We start from the raw sequence: 25,463 nt of genomic DNA, 5'->3' as shown, positions 1-25,463 counted from the left end.
CTTGCGAGAATCTCGAAAGGTCCTGCATAACTTTTTCGTCGGACACTCGAGGCTTTTAATCGTCCACTAAACTGAACGATCCTCTCCATTGATGTCCTCTCACTCTAGATCGTGCACCTCATAGATAGATTTGAGTGTTTCCAACTGATGGGAGGCTTAGGTAATGACCTTTCCTCACTGCCTCCGAACACATCCGAGCCCTTGATTTGTCGCAACCAACTAGACAACGAAGTCTTCTATCCCTTCGGGGAGGGATAGTACTAGTGCGGTGCACAAGGCATTGTTTTAGCGTTTGGAACGCTCTCTCCGGCTTCTCTTCCCAGTCACAGGCCACGCCTTTCTGGGTCAAAGCTGTACGGGGCTTCTCGAATCGGGAGAAGTTCTGATAGAATCTACTTTAGTAGACTGCGAGACCTAGAAATTTGCGAATTTCTGTAGCTATCTTCGGATCTAATCATTCTCAACGGCCTGGAGTTTGGAAGTGTCTACTGGAATTCCCTCTTCACTAGAAATGCGACACATGAATTTGACCCTTCGAATCCAAACTCGCATTTAAGAGAATTTCGCGCATAGATTCTCTGATCGAAATGTTTCCAGTACGTGCTGAAGTTGTTGACTATGATCCTCCTTACTACTAGGGTAGATAAGTATGTCATCGATGAAGACGATGACGAACTGATCCAAGTAAGGACGACACACCCTATTCATTAAATCCATGAATACTGCGGGCGCGTTTGTTAATCCGAACGGCATCACTATGAATTCGTAGTGCCCATAACGATTTCGGAAGGCTGTCTTCTGAACACCCTCCCCTAGCACTCGTAGTTGGTGATATCCGGATCTTAAGTCGATTTTTGAAAAGATGTTCGCCCCTTGAAGTTGGTCAAATAAATCGTCAATACGAGGCAGAGGGTAACGATTTTTGATGGTCAGCTTGTTGAGCTCCCTGTAGTCGATGCACATACGAAACGATCCGTCCTTCTTCTTGACGAAGAAGACTGGGGCTCCCCAGGGTGAGAAGCTTGGTCTTATAAAGCCCTTGTTGAGCATTTCGTTAAGTTGACTGGATAGTTCTTGCATCTCTGCAGGTGCTAGACGATAGGGCGATTTGGCTACTGGGGTAGCCCCGGGAACTAAGTCGATTCTGAACTCGACTTGACGTTGCGGAGGTAATCCTAGGGGTTTTCTGTTCTATTTGAATCTGTTCACTCGATCGGTGGGAAAAGCATCTGATTGGTTTCTAAGTTTCTCCGCATGGCAGTACTATCACTCGTAGTCTTGGGCAGTCTCCATCCTAAAGTTCATATCAGAAGTCATAGTTGATTCATTAATCACAGTTTCGTGTATACGAGTCGTATATAATTAAGACTGAAAAGGTAGTCGAATAGATGATTCTTCCTTAAGCTCACATCCAAACAAGGAAAAGAAGTTAAAGCGGAATCATCAATTCTAAGCCTTTAGAACCTTGATTATATACCACCCTTGCGTATACCTTCTTCAGTGATAGATCAATCGTATGGGTCTTCGGGTTGAACTTGACGTACTGTACGAGTGGTACTCCAGGGAGTTTTGCTGAAGTGTCTTCGGGAAGGGTACGAGGCATAAGGTACTCTCTACATGAGTACCTCGGAGTTCTGGAATGACGGCTTCGCTAGAAAGACAATTTCGGAGAAAAGAACTTTACGCATGAAACTGGCATTGTGAGGATCGAATTTACTTAAGTTAAACGATAATGTCGGACTACTCGGAATAAAAGGCGTTAGACTGGATAATAACAGTGTTACAAAACATAACGGTGCAACTACTACAGAGTTCAAGTATTTTAGTTCTATCTAAAAGACTACTGCTGCGAACAGGGTATACTACAAAAAGCGAGTACACGCAGCACGAGAGTCCCTTGACTGACGGGATCTCGCACAAGACTAAACTCGAGTTGCCCTAGTTTTTAACAGTTTATAAGTCTACTATTACGAAACACCCTAGTATTTCAACATGGGTCCGGCGTAGTCTCTCCGGCAGCTGTGATCCTTAGTATCTTCCTGTCTGCACCAGAGTTCTTCGTTATTGGACAATCCTTCTCGAGATGTCCTATCTCACCGCATAGGTGACATATCTGGCTAGCACTAGCATCGGTGGTGGAAGTGAAGTGTCGGGTCGGAGTTATGTGGACACAGTTGCTTTCGTTGCTCCTCCTTTTCGAACAATTCCTCCTAAGGTGTCCGATTTTTCCGCAACCATAGCAAGTCTGAATGACTCCGATGTCAGGGACTTGAGTGATAGGTCGTGCCGGTGCTCTACAGCTACGAACATGGTGCCCTATTTGGTAGCAATTGCAGCATTGCATTTCATGGCAAGCCCCATTTTGATGAGAGCTACACTTATCATACTTTGGCAGCTTTCCTTCGTATGGTCTGATCGGTGCTGGGATGGCAAGGGTAGCCACTTGTTGCTGTTGTATGGCAAGTCTTTGGGATCGCTTGCGCTCCTTTTGGGCTTGACGCTTTCGTTTCCTTTTCTCTATTTTACGGCTTGGCAAGTCTATGACAGTTATCATTTGTTGGTTTCCCGGATTGATACTACAATCGGAATTGTCAACCCCTTTGTCAGCCTTGCTTGCGTTGTTAGCGCTGAGGTTTGCAAGTACAGCTGCCACGGCAGCTGATACTGCGGCTTGGAAAGTAGCGGCGTCGACATGAAGGATAGTGGTTTCGTTGCTCGGCTGGTTATTCCTGGGTGACGACATAATTCTGTTATGGAAAAGAAAATGAGTTCGTGAGTGATTATGGTTGAACTTAGGAGTATTTCGACCATTTATGAAAAGAGTAGGAGTAAGTTCTCGAGGGTTTGACCTACATTCCTACGATGCAGTCCTAGAAACGAGTAGAAGTGAGTTCACAGAATGGTTATAAGGCGATTGCTATCCAACCTTTGACAAGGATTGGAGATGACCTCTGAGCTAAATTACCACAGCTCAATAACTTGACTAGAGTACGTTTCAGATAGAATTCTAATGATAGCAAAACGGAAGTATTTGAACAATGATTGGCCTAAAATTTGCCGACTTTCAATATCATTGATATTTAAGATGTAATACGCTTGGGAAAAATGACCTTGGAGTAGGTCTTACATCATATCCGAAGTAACAAAAGTTTTGACGGCATACTGGTCTAACTAGAAGGTACTTATAGTACAAAGTTAGTTACTTAGAAAGGTAGTACTTAGAGCATAGCTAGGAAGGCTATTCTTTCAACCAGGGAAAGAAAGGTAAAATATCTCCTACTGGGGACGGTTATCCCTTGGGTGAACCCTTAGTTCAGCCAGCTGACGCTCCATATCAAGTAGGTACCTTTCGTACACTCTTTGGCGTACTCGTAGCTCTATGACCTCAGCCCGAGTTTCAGCTAGCTCTTGTTGCAGGGTCTCATGCTCTACTCTAGATCTGTCACGAGCATCTTCCAGAGGAATGGTGCGGATTGTATGCATTCTCGCATTGGTGACAACTTCCGTGAGTTGATGGAGGACTGTCCTGCCTTGAATCTCATTTCGGGCCACTCTGCGGACCAAGATTGGCAAGACTCTGTCTGCTGAGCCCCCTTCGCTCAGGTCATAAAAGCTTCGGTCTCCATTAAATGGCATGGGCTGATCCTGCCCTTGGCTCCATGTTTCCCAGCTTTCCACCCACGGAGGCGTCGGGCCTTGAAAAGCCGGACGAGGATTAGGATTTGGAACAAGAGCCATCGGGGGTAGGTTCTCAACTTCAGGTTCGGAGTCAGAACCATCTGTAAAGCCTTCAGCCTGTTGATCATCCAAAGGGATTTGGTGATCATTTTCTGGTTCTGCTTCAAACCCTCCTCCATTACCTTGGTTAGGGAAGTACCAGTTGTCGTGGGGATGGAATCCAGCCATGTTATCTACGCGAGAAAAGGGATATAAGAATCTAGCACATAAGTAGTTTATAGTAACACAAAATACCCCTATAGTATTTTAGGTTTATGTTCTATTGTTCTCATTGTGGTATTGTTGGTAAGATTTTTAGACTTGTTGAAACCTCACAACCACACTTAGGCACATGCTAGTCAACCCTCGGATAATATAGTTGATCAGGCTATATCTTCCCAGTTTTGACTATATGTCTCTAAGTCTACTTGTGCTGCCCAACAATCGTAATTCTTTTGTTCTGTCCTAGTGACACTGATTTTAGTATGAATGCAGGCATGTATACTTAATTAAATATTTTATTATTTAAAAGTATAAACTCTTTATCAGAGTATTTTAATCCCTATTGTATTTATATTCTGTATATCTTTTATGGGTTGATATACTAAATTCACTATAAACAATGCTCTGATACCAATCTGTCACACCCCAAAACCAGGAACGGCGGAAACGTTATGAGGTGGAGGACGTCATGTACAGTATCACAACAATGAATAGTAGTAAACAAGCAACAACATCATCCATTGCATTAATAATATAATTTTAATACAAGTGTGTTCTGACAAGTTTAATAGACACCAAAATATAAATCAAAATGAAAGATGAGTCTTTAACGAGCTCCATCTTCTCTAAACCCTGCATCGGTACCTGTCTACTGGTGACCTGAAGATACAAGTTATTTTGAAAGAGAGTATCAGCTTTAAAGCTGGTGAGATCATAAGTATTTTAGTGTCTGTATTTGTATGAAAGTGCTTGTAAGTATGAGCTGTATAAGTATGTGAAAGTTTGTGAATGTTTTGAAAAGGTTTGAATGTCCTAGAAAACCCTATGTTCCCTACTAAAAGTAGCCCTCTACCAAGTCATCTAGTGTCTGTGTGTGTCTCTTGTAAGAGTATGTATTTTCCCAAATCTGACTATCATTAACCAAAAATGTAGTTTCTACATTATTGTTTATTGTGTCAATATCACAAAGTAAATGTAAAGGGAAAATGAAATAGTGTTGTAGTATTGTAATAAGTAACTACTACTGTACTAACTACCTTAAACTAATTGTAATTTAAAGTACCATGTGATCGGCCTGTATCCTGCTACCGACTCTAGAAAAACGACGATGTAAGACGTCGTAAGAAATGACATTTGGCACCCGTAGACTTGCAAGTCCCACTGTAGCGAGCAGCAAGGTGTAGGATAGTCAATCCAGTATAGATCTATACACAAACTCATACGCCCGCCACTTAAGGAGATTCTGGATACAAAACGGGTCATGACAGGTAGTGCCATGCCCCCGTTAAGTGGCTCACATAATTGTAAGTAATGTATATGTAATGTATGTGCTAGCTGTATTGTATGTTCTCCATCTGTCTAGCCTGTATTGTAATGTACTGTGTGTACTAGCTGTATTGTGTGTTCTCTCTCTATCTAGCATGTATTGTAATGTACTGTGTGTACTAGCTGTATTGCATGTTCTCTCTCTATCTAGCATGTATTGTAATGTACTGTGTGTACTAGCTGTATTGTGTGTTCTTTCTCTATCTAGAATGTATTGACTCATGTATGAACTGACTCATTGTATGATTCATTGTTCTAGTAATAGTATTAGTAACTCCCTAAACTACACCTATAGTAGCTTACTAGTAATATGATTTTAGTGTATAAACATGTATGTATGCCTTTGCTACCCAAAGGTTTTGAATAGAAAGAAGGAACTTTTATATCTATATACATATACATAATATATAACTAGGATTCAAATGACCTTCAGACAAATAACCGATACCCTAAGTCCACAACCAAACAAGGAACAGGAAGTAAGGTGAGTTATCAGTCCTAAGTCCTTCCAATCCTACTTATATAACTATATCTACATAGATACACATTTAACCTAATATAAGTGTAAAAGAGTTTAGTAAAAGTAATTGACATGTAAAAGAGTTTGAAGTAAAACAGTTTGAAGTAAAATAGTTTGAAGTAAAACGGTTTGAAGTAAAACAGTTTGGAAAGTAAGAAATCCACTTGCGTGGTAGTTATTAATCACATGTGATTGATATAATAACTATAAGAATTCAACTTGTATCCCCCCCCCCCATAAAAGCATTTAAAAACATTTAAAAGATTGATTAAGGGGTATGAACTCACCTGCAGTGAGTGGTTTGGATGAACGGAATGTATAGGGTGCTAAGTGTCAAGTGATGACTTGAACACACACGAGGATCCTAATTAACATATAATAACACATATATGTATTCAATTAGTCATAAAACAACTAATTAGCCAAGTTAAGACATCCTAATATATGTAAAACACTTGATTTAAGTGCTATAAGTCCTAAGGATTGCATCTAAGGGTTGTAGGACTTGGCTATTGAGTTTAGGGTTCAAGAGGACCCTCTATGGGACTTTACGGTTTTGTGACCATAACTCATTGAGTTTACGGTCGTAAACCCATGAGTTTACGGCCATAAACTCATGGCACTTCTACCCTTTTTTGTTTTGAAGCTTTTCAAGTCATAAGGAAGCATCCTACTTCAAGTATAAGCCTTAGGAAGTGTTTGTGGCATCATTTCACTCCTATATGGTGTTTACGGCCCATGGACCACTCCTCCATGTGTTTACGGCCGTAAACCCATATGGTTTATGGTCTTTTGATGTTTTCAAGTACCTAGAACATCAAGGAAGGGGTCTAGGCTAGTTTCCAAGTCTTGGCAAGGGACTAGGGCCACTTTGGCACCCTTATTAGGGTTTACGGTCCAAGAACATCTTGGATCGTAAACACTTTTGATCTAGTGTTTCCTTGTGATTTCTAGATGTTTTAGGAGTGTAACAAGTCTTATAACAAGCCAAGGTAAGAGTACTTACTATGTAGAAGCTTGAAAAGGTGCTAAAAGTCCAAGAACACTAGTGTGTGTTCTTGGTGTTCTTGGTGAAACTAAGAACACTTGAAGATCTACATATATTGAATGATTTCATGGATGAAATCATGTTAGATCACTAGATTAAGGTAGATATCAACTATACAAGGAAGAAAACACTTACTTTCTTGAAGATTTTTGAAGAACTTTGGATGATACTTGAGAGAGAATTGATTCTAGACTTGGAAGTGTGGAAAAAAGTTTAAAAATAAACTAAGTGTCACTTATATAGTCATTAGGGTTTACGACCCTAATACCATTTGGGCCGTAAACTCCAAACTCTTGGAGTTTTTGGAACCTTATTGATGCACAATAACCCTAGGGCATCCTCTCTCCTGATATCTCCTGAATTACTAAACTTAAAAACACTGAAACTTATTCCAAAAAGCTTGAAAGTTAGCAGAAACAGTTCTGACTCCTATTGAAGTGAAGGGTTGTACAGCCTAGAAATTTCGGGTTGTCACACATTCTATGGGAGTTAGCTGGTAGCGGGATGGAATGCTGTGAGAGGATTAGTAGCCAGTAGTGAGCTGTATGATTGTTGTTTTTCTGTATTATGTGCCTACTTGATCTTGATTGTTTATATGTCGACATATTGTGTTTGGTTTGGGTTGAGGCGGTCCTGCTTTGTACGGCCGGGCAAGACACCCGGTGCGGGCTAGCTGTAAGCCTTAGGAACGGAGGCTCGGGAAGAGCGGTAGGGTTGAGGCGGTAGGTCAACAAACCCTGGGTATTCCAGCCCGATGGACGATTGGACCTGTTTTATATGGGCATTCCAACCTGGGGTATTCCATCCTGAGGATAATTGGACCCGGAGGTTAACTGGGCCTGGGGTATTCTAACCCGATGGTTGACTGGCCTAACATGTTTGATTGTATATGTGATCTGTTTATATGGTGGTATTTTAGGGGAAACTCACTAATCTTTATGCTTACCCAGTTGTTTATGGTTTCAGGTATCATCGGTAATTGTTGGAAGGTGAAAGTGGGAGTGCACACACTCATCAACAATATTGAAGATTCCGCGTTTCCACAATACTCTTATTTTTAATAAATGCAATTCAGAATAAACGATTTTCTTAATTAAAGGATTAATAAATTGGGAAGCTTTACCTTAATAAAAATGGAAATTTTTGGTTGTGAAAATGGAATGTTACAAAATCCCTAATTATGTTACGTTGTTCGTTGGGTGACAATAAGAAATTATGATTTCTACATTATGGGTTGGCTAAACTAAAAGGATCCAAACAAATTCTAGTGTAGTGTGCCTTGTACACGGGACGGTACACAAGAAATAATTTTTACATACTTTAGGAAATAGAACTATAGATAAAGATACATTCTCTTAAACTATCGAGAATAGAAGAGTAGAACCTACCACTGTGAAGACAACATGCTAGTAGAATCTAGGAATTTTTTTTATACACACTTGATTGGATACATTTATATGTGTTAAATGGCTATGTGATTTTATGTGTAGTAACTTGGGGATTGCGAGACAATTCTTGTGACGAGTATGAGTGGGTATAGAAGGTAGTAGAGGCCTATAGTACCAGAAGCACAAGACTCGCACTTGGATCAGGAAAAGTCAAAAGGTTACTAACACACTAGTAGTTGAATTTTTTGTTTGTTTCCGTCATTACCTTCGTTTCAGTGATGACTACGAAGATAAATGTTATTATGATCTTCTTGATTAGAACCGATGGATTCTGACTAAGATAAAAACTATGAAGTGAGTTACTCAGTTCAGAGAACCATATTCGATGTAGTATTCGAACTTGGTTAAAAGATTAAAGAAATGATAATCGAAGCAATTCACAGAGGTGTGGAAGCCGTCGATTATGTCACATTAGAAAGTGAAGGAATGTCTCTACCATGCCAGATTCTGACTCAACGATCTCTAAGTCTAGCAACTGCATCATGCGACGGAAGTTCATTAGGGTATGACCATTCGGTTTGTTACATTAAAAAAAGTAAAGATCTTATCATAGATTGTGTCTGTTTGAGAAGGAGCATGAGTCTCCGATGAATATTGAGTTTGTAACTCAAAATTTAGGACTAAAGGTCCAACAAGGAATGAAGAGCAAATGCATGGTTGAACACCGCCAGTAGTAAAGAAGACTAAGAGATTGATAATCGTTTGGAGGAACATAAGAGTACAGTTATTACCAAGGATGGAAAGATGACATAGGAAATCTTTATAGAAGACTTGTTTTACTAATTATTCCTGGACTCAAGCATCTTAAAGAGGAGATAACTATAATGCACACAAGATAGGGTTACATGATTAAAGAATAATAGGAAAGTTATTTGTCAAGGCGATAAAGATATGTTTTTATAGAAGATTATTTAGGACAATTAATCTAAACGAAAGTGGTAGTAATCGTAAAATAAAGAGCTTGCATATAGAGAAAGCCTAAATTTGACTTCATATGAGGAAATTATGATATTTCAAAATTTCAGTACAGTAGCATGCGACACAGAAACCAAATTTTAGATCAGTCGATTGTTAGGCAAAACAATCTAAACGAGAGTTGAAGATATCGTTAATACCTATATGTTGATATAAAGACAGGCAAAAACAGATATTGTGTGAGAGAGTAATGAGTTTTACACAGACATTAACAATAAGCCTGTTAAAAATACAACTTTCCAAATAAAGTAAGAATTAACCGACGGAGTCTAAATGAAAGTTGTAGATCTCGTCGATAGCTATGCGTGGACATGAAGAACGTTGAAAATAGAGTTCGTATGAAAAACATACGATTATTCAAAGTTTTTTAAAATACGAGTGCACCTGAGCACGCGCGGTGTACAACAGGCACTGATAAACGTGCATGGACCAACAAGATGACTTATGCCACCAGGCGAGAGAAACGACGTGGTTGGAGGACGCGACGTGGACCTATAAAAATGTGGCACGCAAACTCAATTTTTTCTCTATAAATAGAGTATCACCCCTCATTCATTCTTCACTCCACCATAGCTTCTCTATGCCTATATCTCTCTAATGTTTTAAAAATCTCTTTGGTTTTAGGGTATTTAGCTAGGCTCTGGAGGATCAGAGTGTCCGACAAATAGAAGCTATCGGGTCGGAGTTCCACTAACGTAATTTCCAAACTTTTTATCAAAAGTCTCTGTAAGTTAAGCTATACTTATATTGCTTTAGCTGTAACTTATATTTATACTCATAGTCGTTATTATGAATTTATAAATAAGATTTATGAGTGATTCCATGTCATATTACTTATTGATCTACTTGTGGGGGTGATGTCTAAGCTAGATTTAATGAGGTATTTAAAGTGAGATTTCCAAATACTATACTTCGTATATCAAATGGACCCTATCTCCGATATGATCTTACTTGGTTGCTCCTTACTTGATAGATCATGATGTAGACATTGGGATTGTTGAGGAATCTAGACATCCATTAGTCAAAAAGGAATATTAGACTAAGACATAGTAATAATCATAGTTAGGTCACATCAAAGGATAAGTCAATGTATTAGGCAAAGCGCATCCGAATTCACTAGTCATCCACTTTTAACAAGTGAGTACATAGTTACTTTCAGCTTACATATAGATATCAAGTATAGAGAGATATATAAGAAAATAGTGAGAGATCTTGTCCAACATAGTATTACTGTACTAATGAGACCGGAGAGAGAAATAAATGAGATAATGGTGAGAGACCATGTAAGAGATAAATTAGTCGAGAAAAACCATAACAGATATGATACAATTGTGAGAGACCCTGCCAGAGATGAAATAATAGTGAGAGACTATGCCCAACTGAGAACAGTCATCTAGCAGAGTATTGATTAAGACCATGAACTCTTCTAGACAATCCAATGGAACACTAGCAGACTCATAATCTGTAGTTGTTAATGAATCATACTATCCGAGAGTATGGATTGTGTGTTCATTCAAGTACTATATCTCCCTCATAGGACGTTAGTAAATGAGATATTCTAAGGCTTTTAATGACTATGTTTATGCTTATGTTTCTTATATTAGTTATGGCATCCCATGTTTTTAATAATCAATGAAAAATTTTCTTCGGATATACTTTTACGAGACAAATTCCACAGTTATAAATAAACTATGTTTTCAAGATGTATAATGAAATCCTAAAACTAACTCAAGTTAATAACACACATAATTAGATTTCGACACTTCTACATCTTGTGATATGATTTTGATACTTTGAAATCGAATGTTGGTAGTCAGATATTATGTTTTGGATTTAGAAGTTGAATGTTAAAATTTGAATTTCATTTGACAATTTTGGTAATACATTTGCTACACAAAAGAATCAGTGGCGAATTTATGGCTACTGTAACGCCAAATTAGCGACGGAATAGCGACATGTTTCCGACCATGGAAAAACCTATTTCTGAATAATTACCAACTTGAATTCCATCGCTAACGCATAATCAACGACGGATTTCCGACTGATGTCTGCACCTAGTAAAGGACGGAACAAACACAAAAATCATATCTTCCTTGAAATTTACCAAAAAATAATCCGTCGTTAAGGCGAAAAAAATCCCTCTGTAATTTTGTTGCTATTCAATAGCAACGAATGATTTATCAGCAACTTTATTTTGTTGCTGATATGTCGACGTTGCTTATTAGCAATGGATTTTTGATAGATTTATTTGTCACTAATACTATTATTTCAAGTAGTGTGTACTCGGGGCTTTTTTAATTTTTTTTTATTCCACACTATAGTATATTATTATATTCTTTTTTCGTCGACTAAGTTTAACCAATGCTAACATGCAGTAACATTTGCAAATCTACGTGACTTGTAACAAAGATTAATAGTTAAACCTGACACCTCTTTATTCAAAAAACCATATATATAAATGGTCTACTTAGAGGTTCAAATATGATGATTCATTTCACAAACTTAATATTGTTATTATTCGCTCTCTTGTTTCTGAATCGAATGATTTGCATGAAAAACGTTCAAATATTATGATTCATTTCACAAACTTAATACTGTTAGTTTTAGGCTCCGTTTCTGAATCAAATAATCTGCAAGAAAAACGTTAGTAATAAACGCAGTGGTTGAGGCTCGAGTTGGACGGTCAGATATTCGATGTTTGTTTTCAGGGTACAACAACCAAAATATTGTGTACTGTCAGATATGGCTACATGCTTGAAAGAGTCGCCGAAAATAGTTGCATAGAAAGTAAGGAAGAAGATGAGTATTTATCGTAGCTCGCGCCCACGCACAAGTTCAGAGAATTTGGCCTACGTAATCCAAGATTCGCACCCCCACCTTGCGCACGGGTCGGAATTGGAGTAAAATCATGTGTACAAGCTTGTAAGCCTATTATACGTTCAAGTTTATAAACTCACTAGAATATTGTCTTTCTATCAAATATGGGATTCATTCCCACACCCACTCCGTTGCTAACTTTTATTCTCAAATACCCAATTTTGAATATCGATATCTCATTCACATCTATTTTATTTTGCGTATACGATATATCGTTTTGAAGCTCTCACGAAATAGAATACAAACCAACATATGTATATATTTATATATGTCCATATTAGTAAAAAATATAAATATTTATATTAAAATTTCCAACAAATACTTTAATATTTTAATATTATAAAGTGAAAAGAATATATAAAAATGTGTGAAAAGATTAAAAAGAAAAATGGATTCTTGTAAAAAGAAAAGATTGGCAACTCGAAAGTAATCATTTTGTGCAACAAAGTATCATTTTCAGGAATGGACGTATACTTGTTCACACTTTGAAGAGAATTTGGTTTATAAAAAGGGACCAAAGGCGTGTGTTCTCCACAATCCTAATTATCCACACCGTCACCTTCCATTAGTTATCACCACTACCGTTTTAGCTGCCGGAACCCACCAATTTCTCCTCTTCCATGGCGACCACAACAACTGTTGATAACTTGGACCACCCAAGCATCAAACATACCAACTTAGATGTCGAAAGCCAGCAAACCCAAGAAACCACTGAAGTCATATTCGATTATGCCAAGCGAGCTCAATGGCTGAGAGCCGCTCTGTTAGGTGCTAACGACGGCCTGCTTTCCACTGCCTCCCTGATGATGGGTGTAGGTGCTGTTCGTCAAGATGTCAAGACCATGATCCTCTCTGGCATGGCTGGGCTGGTTGCAGGAGCATGTAGCATGGCCATCGGAGAATTTGTCTCAGTTTACTCCCAGTACGACATTGAAATGTCACAAATCAAAAGAGAGATCACGAATGGTTTGAGTACCTATGATCTGTTGGAAGACAAGAAAAACGAGTTGCCGAGCCCAACAAAAGCTGCGGTTGCTTCAGCCTCTGCATTCGCGGTTGGGGCAGCTGTGCCACTTTTGGCAGCTGCGTTTATAAATAGTTATCACGTGAGGTTGGTGGTAGTGGTGCTGGCCGTGAGCATGGCGCTAGTAGGGTTTGGTGGATTGAGTGCAGTGCTGGGAAGGGGTCCGATTGTGAAGTCGACACTTAGGGTATTGTTTGGAGGGTGGGTGGCGATGGGTGTCACCTTTGGGTTGACCAAAGCAGTAGGTTCTACTGGTTTGATTAATACTTAATTCGAGATATATATGGTACATGTTAGTATTTGGTTGATTAGTACTTCTCTTCTTAATTCGGAGTACTAAATTTGTAAACACATACAAAAACAGAATTTTGTTAACTATTTGATTATCCTTCATTTCTTTTAATAATTCATATTTTTATTTTATTAATTTTTTCTGAGGTTAATTAATCATAGAAAATTTTATCTGGGGTTAATCAATTATAAAATTACCAAAAATGAAAGGTACAATAATTAATATCATCATCAAATTTCTCAAAAAGTGACCGTCATATATAAAGATTAAAGTAATAGCGAAAAAATAATCCTTAGTCCGCACTTATATAATATAATTTTTGGGTGCATAACTTTTTGGCAAACGATTTGCATGAGGAAATGATATTAAAACTACCAAATATTTAACTCGAGGAAATGACATCAAGACAACTAAGTATTAAACTCGTGCTATACCTCGCTAAATGATCTTAGATTCTTCTTTTAGTTTAGATTTGATGAACTAGATAATATTTCGTGAACCGAAAGTCTAGTGACATACTGATGTGCACTACAAGAAAAGAAAAGAGATTTTTAAATGATAACTTTTTATAGAAAAAAAGATTAGTATATGTTTGGGATTTAACCTAAGACGTACTTGTTAAAATATCTTGTTACAAACTTTGTTACGTCAGCTAGACCAAATTATTTCTAAAATGATAACTTAATCAGTAAAAATTCTAAAAGATAATGTTACCAAGTATCAAAAAATTAAACTTGTTTACCATTTATATGTTATGTTGCATGTGACACTGAAACGAATATATATGTAGGTAAAATTACTGAGACATATTGGAGCTATGGTTTGGTCAGTTGTACATGGCATTTAATTTATATACTCGCTTCTTTTTTTGTGTATTCCATATTATTATGATTGTATTCGATTGTGGGTCAATTATATAATATTATAATATGTTATCTGTAATATATCACCTGAACAAGACTCTCTGTTGGAATATATATGTGACTTGTAACAAAGATCTATAGTTAGAACCATTCTATGCTCATAAGACGATAAACGACCAAGTGGTTCAATTGCGATGATCCAGAAAATTAATACTTAATTGTTTTTACAAGATAAAAGTAAAATATAATGTACCAATAGGTTAAAAGAGGATTCTCGATAAAGGAAAAGATAGACAACTGTTAAAAGTAGCCATTTATCTACGATAAGGTATAATTTTCGGAAATGGATCTAATGTTTGTTCACACTCTCAAGAGAATTTGGTGAATAATTAAAAGGTATAGAAGGCGTGTGCTCTCCACAATTCTAATTTTCCAACTCATCACATTCCCTTATGGTCTATATCTAAGACACAATTCAAAATAGAATAAATTACTCAAATCATCATTGGCTTGTTAAAATTATTCGTTTGGTCATTAACTTTTGTTTTGTATTCATACAGTCTTTAGCTTTTAATTTTGTTATTGTTAGGATCGAGACACTTAACACACGACTCTAAACACACACACAACTCACGAAAAACAAGAACACAAGGATGAACATGAGGGATTTAACGTGGTTCGGTCCTTCTGTGACCTACGTCCACCGGTAACTAGGAATTTACATTTCTTGGTGCTAATCTGCACTCTTTATGTGTTACACTAGATACAAGTTTTACAAATATAGATGAATCTCTTATATAGAGATGGAAATCAGAAGTAGTCAAAAAAACACAACCGGGTCTTCAGCCAACTTTTGAAAAAACTTCACATTCAACAATTGTGGCTTCACATTCAACAATTGTGGCTTCACAACTTCACATTGTTCCTGCCATTTTTGACCAGCTGTGGCTTCACATTCAACAATCTCCCACTTGAAGCCACGGAACAATCTTCACCTGTGCTTCAACTGTGCATCTGTATTTGATCTTAACTCCTTCCTAGTTACCCTGGCCTTCTCTTCAATTAACCTGAAGGCCAGTTGAAGCTTTCGTTAGCTCCAACGCATCAGTCATGGCTAAGTCTGCCACTGACCTGTTCTCTGTCTCCACCGGCTCCCACTGAAATGAACTGCCCGATCCTGGAACATCCTGAGAACAAATGACACTCTCCATGTGAAGCAGATAATCTGGAGAGACTTTTACAGATGGAATACTGGTTCTCTTAACCCACTGTGTTCTGGGTATTCTAGCTGAAACAAAGCCCATGCTCCCACTGCTATGAATGCCCTTGACTGGTTTTTCTGAACCGTTCCAAACACGTTCAACCTGAATCTGACCTGTGACTCTGGGTTTGCCATCTGCAAAGCAAACCTTCTTCTGTCCACGAGACTCTATGAACCAGATTTTGTTTTTCTTCTGAACTGGGACGGTTACTCCCTCAGACGGTAAACTAACCATATATAATGAACCCCTCTTATGTCCACGAGCGATCACAAGATTTCCTTTGACAACCTTCCACTGCCCATTCCTGAACTTAACCTCGTGTCCCTGTTCATCCAACTGCCCAACAGAAATCAACTGTTTCTTCAGACTTGGAATTACCCGGACATCCTTCAAAGTCCATGGACCGACTGGAGTCTTCAGATCTAAGTCACCTATGCCCGTCACATCAAGAACCTCATCGTTTGCCAGTCTTACCTTACCAAAATCCCCTTCTTTTAGATTCCGCAGTGCTTCACGGTTGTGGGTAGCGTGAAATGAAGCACCCGAATCCATAACCCAGGAATCCACATTGCTCTCCACACTACAGATCAAAACATCATCATCTGAATGGTCTACTGCAAAGTTAACTTCTTTCTTGTCTTTTGGACATTGATTCCTGAAATGTCCAACCTCTTTACAGTTCCAACAAGTCACATCATTTCGAGTCCTCGACTGACTCCTTCTCCTGTTCCCGCTCCCACTACCTCTGTTATTTCTTCTACCTCTGACCGTATTTAATTGTTCACTTGATGATTCCCCGGAATTTCTTCGTCTGACGTCTTCACCTAGAATTAAATCCTGAATTCCCTCAAAAGTGAGCTCTTTCGATCCTGCGGAACTAGTAACGGCTGTAACTGTTCCGGACCAACTGTCAGGTAATGATGATAACAGTAGTAAAGCTTGAACTTCGTCCTCAAATTTTATTCCTACTGACCCAAGTCTGGATAAAATCGAGTTCAAATTGTTGATGTGTACTGTAACTGAACTTCCTTCCCTCATCCTCGTGTTGACTAGTTCCCGAATCAGGAAGACTTTATTTGCTGACGACGGCTTCTCGTACATATTAGACAATGGCTCCATGATTCCCTTTGCCGAGGTCTCCTTCAAAATGTTGAAGGCAACATCCTTTGACAACGTCAGTCTAATAAATGCATTGGCCTTCTTATCCAAAGTCTTCCAGTCTGCCTGTGTCATCGCCTCCAGTTTTTCACCTAAAACTGCGTCCAAGTCTTTCTGCACGAGCAAATCTTCAATTTGCATCTTCCACCAACCAAAATCTTTCCCATCAAACTTCTCAATCTGAAGCTTACTGCTTTCTGCCATTTTCTGAAAGAACAATGACCTATTTTGCAATTTTCTGGAAATTCAGGGGCCAAATTGCAAATTTTCAAATCTGCTACAGTTTTGCTACAGTGTCGCTACAGTGCTGCTACATTGTCTGCTGACGTCACCGCTGACGGCGTCCTACAGTGTCTGATGACGTCACCGCTGACGTTGTGCTACAGTACATCTACAGTACCGCTACAGTGTCGTCTTCTCCGGCAGAACTTCGGTGCTACAGTGTCGTCTTCTCCGGCAAGTTCAGGCGCTACAGTGTCGTCTTCTCCGGCGGAACTGGTTTTTCCGGTCACTATTCCGGCAAACCTTTGACCGACGATTTGGACGTCTTCCGGTGGTCAAAAAATTCAGAAAAAAATATTTTCGGAATCTTCGGAACGAGACCTTTCCAACGGTATACACCAAAATCGTTTTTGACGAAAAAAAATTTCGACCAAAAAACAGAAAATCACCTTCTGGAGCTAAAACCTTGCTCTGATACCACTTGTTAGGATCGAGACACTTAACACACGACTCTAAACACACACAACTCACGAAAAACAAGAACACAAGGATGAACATGAGGGATTTAACGTGGTTCGGTCCTTCTCTGACCTACGTCCACCGGTAACTAGGAATTTACATTTCTTGGTGCTAATCTGCACTCTTTCTGTGTTACACTAGATACAAGTTTTACAAATACAGATGAATCTCTTATATAGAGATGGAAATCAGAAGTAGTCAAAAAACACAACCGGGTCTTCAGCCAACCTTTGAAAAACTTCACATTCAACAATTGTGGCTTCACATTCAACAATTGTGGCTTCACAACTTCACATTGTTCCTGCCATTTTTTACCAGCTGTGGCTTCACATTCAACAGTTATTTTGTTGTGTGCTTTATCCTTTGCAGACCTAAAAGGACTATATTGTCCTTTATATTATTTTTTTTTTAGTTTTTTCTTTTAATTATTTATAAAATGAATTAATTGTATAGAAAAGTGAGACCCACTCAATCTCACTCCCACAATCTCACTTTCACCACCGGTTACCTTCCTAATCCCATTCCCAACACCAGTTACCAAAATCCACCTGCCACCAGAAGCTATTAGTCACCTAGTCCCTTGAAACCACCAACCATCATAAAATAAATTTATATATGAAGAAAAACTGAAGAAAATCTAAACTATAAACCACAAATAGCAACACCTCCCTCAAAATCATGAAATCACTTTTAATAAAACACTTCATAACATTCACACATGCATACACATATATGTATCAATTACATGAAAAATCAAAAACAACCACCATGAATCTTGACCACCATCATCTCCTTTATCAACTCTGACAACCACAAAGCTCCGGTGAACATACTGGAAAATGAACTCGCCCTAACAAAAACCTATGATGAATTTTCCTATAAAAACCTAAATCCAGATATTAAAATTAAACCATTCAAAACCAAAATCACCTTAATCCATCTAGAACTCGAAACATAAAATCAACAACTCAATCACTCTTGTTGATCTTTTAGTTTTATGGTTTTAATAAATTCTTGATATGTTGGCCGTACTATGAATTTCAATAGCGATGTGCATGTGATGAAGGGAGAGTGATGGTTTTAGGAGTGACGGTGCTATTTTGGTGAGATAAGAGAGACGAGACTGGGTTCCAGAGGCAGAGCTACAACGATTTAACAGAGGTGGGAGTTCAGGGCATTGATCTAGTTTTTCTGACGACATCAAAGTGTAGATGTGGCGGCATTGGAGAAGATTGAATAAATATCAGTGGTTGGTTTTCTTGAAAGGGCAATCTAGGTTTTATACATGGGGAGAACATAAGTAGTTTGCTGCTTTAGAGTGGAGCATAAAGAAGAAGCGAGGAGCGGAGGATTCTGGTGGATGAAACACTCATCGTCGATGGTGTTTGATGATTCCGACGGCTGAAGCTTAGAGAATAAAACAGAGAGAGGGGTGTTGAAACGTCCCATTTTCACAACCAATTTTTTTTACTTAATCTTCCTAATTATAAATTCCTTATGTAGAAAACCGTTTACTCCAAATACATTTATAAAAATCAAAATAATATTAAAATGCGAAATCTCCATTGTTGTTGATGAATGTGTACAGTCACGCCTTCACATTCCCATTGACATCGATGATACCTAAAATAATAAACAATTGGATATGCATAAAGCTAAGTGAGTTTCCCCTAAAATATCACACATAACCAAACAAATAAACGGGCAACAGGCCCAATTAGTCACCGAACTCGAATACCAACTATACCAAGTTTATTGGCCTTACCGCATCAAACCAACCGCTCATCCCAAGCCTACGTGCCTACGACTTACATCTGGCTCGCACCAGGTATATTGGCTTATAGCACAAAGCAAGACGACCTCAACCCAACCCAACACAACATGTCGACATGTAACATCCGAACTCCCAGGTATATTGTTTATTTATTTGTTTTAAGGACTATTGAGCAACTCGATGAGTTGGTGCTACAACTCGTCGAGTAGAGTTGCGATTGTGCCACGTGGGATTAATGATCTACTCGATGAGTCAGAGAGTCGACTCGCCGAGTAGACGCTGTGAAGTGAAACCCTAAATCCCCGGGTTTGGGGCCTATTTAAGGACACTTATAGCCTCATTTGTGGCTCACCAGTTGCTTACCCTCACTGAGAGAAACCCTAATCGCCCTTTGAGCAAATAGAGAGTGTTGAGCTAATATTGGGTATCTTGGTGCGTCTTTGGAAGAGAAGAGAAGGATTTCAAGCAAGGAACGTGAAGAGGTTGTTAGATCTGTTGTTATTCATCCAAGAGCTTCTGTAAAAGGTATAAAGTTTATACTTTTCTCATTAGTTTGGGTAGATCTCATATTATTGGAGTTTAGGGCTTCTTTTCCATCTAATATTGGGACTTTGAGTGTATTAAGCACATATAGAGATTTGGACATCAGATCTGGACCTTGTGAGGTCCCTAGAGTCCAAAGGTACCTACTTTATTCAGCCACAATAGAGCCTTTGAGTGAAAAAACCCTTAATAGAGCATGTTCTTGGCATTTCAAGCCCTAAGTGTCATGCATGAAAGTAAAGCTGGTGGCTTTATGTGATAAAAGAGCCTTGAGAGCTTAGATCTAGAGTATGAGAGGGTTTTCTGCCTTGAAATCGTCTGAATACGACATGAGTCTGAATGGACTCGCCGAGTCGATGAGCCGACTCGACAAGTCGGTTAGGGTTTGTCCTGATGAGCTGGCCATGCTATAGCTCGGCGAGTTAGGGTTAACTCGAAGAGCTGGACCTTTACGAGACTTCTGAGGAACGAGTGGACTCGACGAGTCACATGAGTGCACTCGGCGAGTCAAGTCAAACCTAGACTGTTGACTCGAGTTTGACTTTTGTTGACTTTAGGGTTTGGTCAACATGAGTGTAACGACGTAAAATTTTCAAAACAAATTTTTCTCATTTTAAACATATAATATCTCAAATCATCATTCTCAAAATCACAAGTGTCTCAAATGTCAATAATAAAACATAAATCCCATAATCATAAAACAACTCCTCGCCAGTGTGTACAATCACGCCGGTGCCTTGTCGCGATCCTCGGCACTACCTGAAACACATAACACATAACACGGTAAGCGCACAGCTTAGTGAGTTCCTCAAAATACCACACACAACTCATTAGCCACTCGAGGCTATAGCTCAATGAGACCCTCCGGTCAATGTGTCTCAGTGGGTCCCTCCGGTCCCACAACTCAGATGGACCTTCCGGTCCCTCGACTCATCATATCAATATAATACACAGAAAGCATAACACAAACAAATAACAGGATATCTCATTGCACAGATCATACACATAAGACTCTCTGGTCACCCATAATATTACCACTCAAGGTAAGTATAGTGAAAAGACTCACCTCGTAAGCTAATAGATGAAAATCTCGCACTCGCACTCGGGATCTTAATCTCTACCCACCGGTCTAGCCTCCACCTAACACATAATAATTATCCCTAATTAATATTGGCCCTTAAGAAGCTAGACTAACCCTTCTTCAACTCACAGAAGGGTAAAAGACCATTTTACCCCTCCAAGGCTTAATAGTCCTCAATCTTGACCAAACCTTAAAAGTCAACAAAAGTCAACAGCAAGGAGTACGCTGCGTGTTCCAACTCCCTACGCTGGGCATACTCGGCTGCTTACAGAATCGGGGGTGCTCGACCCCTATGCTGCGCGTACTGGGGTTACGCCCAGCGTATGCCCCAGTTTCACTATTCTCTCATTTTTGGTCTTAATCCGTTAAGACATAAGCTCATATCTCAGATCTGGACCTTCTAGTGCCTCTTAGTCCATAAAGTCATTGACTTTAAGCCTTTGCATGGCTGGAAAGTCACCATCCTCCATAAATACACACTCTTTTGTCCCAAAGGTCTTATAACTCATGCATGGAATGATTTCACCAACCAAGATTGGATTTTTATGGCTTCACACTACTCATACACTCAAAAGGGGTTGGTCCTAGGCTCTGGAGTTCAAGATCTCATCAAGACTTCACCTTTATGGGACAAAACCCTAAAATGTCCAACACAACTTGCTCATAAGAAGGAAAGGTAAAGTCTGAAGCTTTATACCTCAAATAGAAGCTTCACACCTAGATTTGCTCAGATCTAGAAGCTTGGACTCCAACTCTCCTTCTTCAAGGTCTTCTCTTCTCTTCAAAACCACACAAACACTCCTTCAAAGCTCAAACACACACACACAAGCTCTAGAATGGAGATTAGGGCACTCTTAGGGTTTTCTCTCTGGAAATGGTGGCCATAAATGAGGCCGTCATGTTCCTTAAATAGGGGACTCACCCATAATTAGGGTTGCATTCTGGGCCTAGTACGCCCGGCGTACTCACGGGTACGCCCAGCGTACTGTGTGGTCTCCGCCTTGCATGCATGCTGACGAGTACGCTAAGCGTACCCTCAGGTACACCCCGCGTACTCGTTCCTCAATCATTTATATTTAAGAGTAATAATGACAATAGCCCAAAAGATTAAGGTTCTCGAGGTATACCTGGACTCGGGATGTTACAATTCTCCCCCACTAGAATCAGACTTCGCCCTCGAATTCATGCTCCCCGAATAACTCCGGATGCTGCTCCCGCATCTCGGACTCTGGCTCCCAAGTCATCTCGGACCCTCTCCGATGTTGCCACTGAACCTGAACCAAGGGCACCTCCTTGTTCCTTAACACTTTCACCTTTCGACCCATAATCGCGATAGGTCTCTCGATATAATTCAGGCTCGCATCCACCTGAATGTCCTCTAATGGTACCACTGTCGTCTCATCGGCCACACACTTCCTCAATTGGGACACATGGAAAGTGTCATGGATCTGACTCAACTCTGCAGGTAGCTCCAAGCGATAGGCTACCTTACCCACTCTAGCGATCACCCTGAAAGGGCTGATAAATCGGGGCCCCAGCTTGCCACTCTTCCTGAACCGTATTACCCCTTTCCATAGGGATACCCTCAGGAGAACGAAATCTCCAACCTGAAACTCAAGTTCGGATCGTCGCCTGTCCGCATAACTCTTCTGGCAACTCTGAGCCGTCAGTAATCTCTGTCTGACCTACTGAATCAGTTCATTCGTCTTGAGCACTATCTCAGTGCCACCCATCACTCGCTGCCCTACCTCCCCCCAACAAATAGGGGTCTAACAACTCCTCCCATAAAGGAGATCAAAAGGAGGCATGCCGATACTGGAATGATGGCTGTTGTTGTAAGAAAACTCAGCCAGGGGTAGGTATGTATCCCGACTTCCTCCGAAGTCCATAACACACGCTCGAAGCATGTCCTCGAGCGTCTGAATCGTCCGCTCGCTCTGTCCGTCTGTCTGTGGGTGGTAGGCTGTGCTAAAATGCAATCGCGTGCCCAACTCCTCATGAAACTTCTTCCAAAACCTGGAAGTAAACCGCACATCCCGATCTGACACGATGGATATCGGCACCCCATGCCGAGCCACCACCTCTCTCACATATATCTCCACCAGCCTCTCCGCAGAAGAGCTCTCACTAATAGCAAGAAAGTGAGCGCTCTTCGTCAACCTGTACACAATCACCCAAATTGCATCAACACCCCGTGCGGTCCTCGGCAATTTGGTGATACAATCCATAGAAATTTGTTCCCACTTCCACTGGGGAACCTCTAGTGGCTGCAACATGCCATGTGGACGCTGGTGCTCGACCTTGACCCTTTGACAGGTCAAGCATCTCTCGACTACCCACGCAACGTCCCTCTTCATACAGGGCCACCAATAATCTCTCTTCAGGTCCAAATACATCTTAGTGGCCCCAGGATGGATCGAGAATTTCGATCTATGCACCTCCTCCATCAGGGTATGTCGAGCTCTGCCCGTATAGGGCACCCAAATCCTTCCTCGGAAGGTCATAAGCCCTCGGCTGTCCGTCACAAACTCACGGCCTCTGTCTGGGCCTCTCGAATGGTATCTAAGACTGGAGTCATCACTGTCATCCTCATACACATGTCTCAGATCGGAGCACTCTATGCTCTGCGGCTCAGGGCGTCGGCTACAACATTAGCCTTGCCCGGATGGTACAGGATCTCGCAGTCGTAATCTTTCACCACATCCAACCATCTCCTCTGCCTCATGTTAAGGTTGGGCTGATCCATAAGATATTTTAAACTCTTGTGGTCCGTGTATATGGTACACCGAACCCCGTACAGATAGTGACGCCAGATCTTGAGGGCAAACACTACTACCCCTAGCTCCAGATCATGGGTGGGATATCTCGTCTCATGAGGCTTCAACTGCCTCGATGTGTACGCTATCACGTGCCCTCTTTGCATCAGAACCACACCCATGCCCGTAATAGATGCGTCCCAGAAAACCACAAAATCTTCCATCCCCTCCGGGAGGGCCAACACGGGAGCCTCGCACAATCTCTGGCGAAGGTTCTCGAATGAGGTCTGCTGCTCGGGACCCCAAATAAACGCGACACCCTTCCGGGTCAAACTGGTGAGTGGGACGGCAATCTTGGAGAAATCCCTGATAAATCTCCGATAGTACCCGGCCAGTCCCAGAAAACTCCTGATTTCGGTGGGGGATCTCGGCACCTCCCACCTCATGACTGCCTCAATCTTGGCCGGATCGACCAAAATACCATTCTGGTTAACGAGGTGTCCCAGGAACTTGACCTCTTGCAACTAGAAATCACATTTGGAGAACTTGGCATAGAGCCTCTCCGACCTCAGCATACCCAGAATCTCTCTCAGATGCTCCTCATGCTGCTCTCTGGTCCTCGAATACACCAAAATGTCATCGATGAACACAATCATCGAACGATCTAACATGGGCCGGCACACCCGGTTCATGAGGTCCATGAACTCTGCCGGTGCGTTGGTGAGCCCGAAAGGCATCACCACAAACTCATAGTGCCCATAACGTGTCCTGAAGGCCGTCTTCTGGATATCCTCCTCGCGGACTCTCATCTGATGATACCCCGACCTCAGATCGATCTTGGAAAACCAAGACGCTCCCTGCAGCTGATCGAATAAATCGTCGATCCATGGAAGTGGGTAACGGTTCTTGACCGTCAACTTGTTCAACTCCCAGTAATCAATGCACATCCGGTGTGAACCATCCTTTTTCTTGACAAAAAGGATCGGGGCTCCCCACAACGAGCTACTCGGCATGATAAATCCCTTCCCCAACAGCTCCTGCAGCTGTGAGGATAACTCCTGCATCTCCGGAGGCGCAAGGCGATAAGGTGCCTTGGAGATAGGCGCCGCTCCCAGTACCAAATTGATCCGAAACTCTACCTGCCTCTCGGGAGGCACTCCCGGCAACTCCTTGGAAAAAACATCTGGAAACTCGCACACTATCGGAACCTCAGAGAGAGAACTCGATCTCTCTACAGAAGCCCGAGCATCTAACACATACGCCAAAAACCCCATACATCCCTGCTGCAAACTCTGCCTCGCCCTGGCAGCAGAGCAGAACGCTGATCCAGATCTAGTGCCCTCGTCGTACACCGTAAGTATTCCCCCACTAGGGTCTCGTATGGTCACCAGCTGGCGCTCACAGTCGATCACAACTCCAAATCGACTCAACCAATCCATGCCCACGATAACACAGACATCCCTCATCGCGATCGGCACCAGATCTATCGGAAACTCAACTCCGAAAATATCAAGCACACATCCTCGGATCACATCAGTCGCAAACACCGAATGCTCATCATCTATGGAAACTCTCAGAGGTCGACTCAACGCCTCTCGACGGATACTGAGGTGACGACTAAAAGCTAAAGATACGAAGGACCGACTCGCGCCTGAGTCAAATAACATCAAGGCAGGCATAGCACACACAAGAAAAGTACCTATACATAATCACAATATAAGTACCAAAAATCTCAAAAGAATAAAATAAGAATACGTACCGGCCACAACATCAGGTGCTGCGCGGTCCTCCACCACTGTCAGCTGAAGGGCTCTCCCACGAACCCTTGGTGTCTCG

General features: G+C 40.8%; 1 pseudogene; it reads left to right on the top strand.

The window, feature by feature from the left end:
* Positions 1–12,677: 12,677 nt before the first annotated feature.
* On the top strand, positions 12,678–13,530 carry LOC145137791 (vacuolar iron transporter homolog 4 pseudogene; annotated as a pseudogene).
* Positions 13,531–25,463: the final 11,933 nt, after the last annotated feature.

This window comes from Lactuca virosa, chromosome 9 (genome assembly GCF_052849685.1).
Source record: "Lactuca virosa cultivar CGN04683 chromosome 9, Lactuca_virosa_CGN04683_v6, whole genome shotgun sequence".
Lineage (NCBI taxonomy): Eukaryota > Viridiplantae > Streptophyta > Magnoliopsida > Asterales > Asteraceae > Lactuca > Lactuca virosa.
The sequence above is the reverse complement of the archived record's forward strand: the minus strand, read 5'-3'. Positions and strand labels throughout refer to the sequence as shown.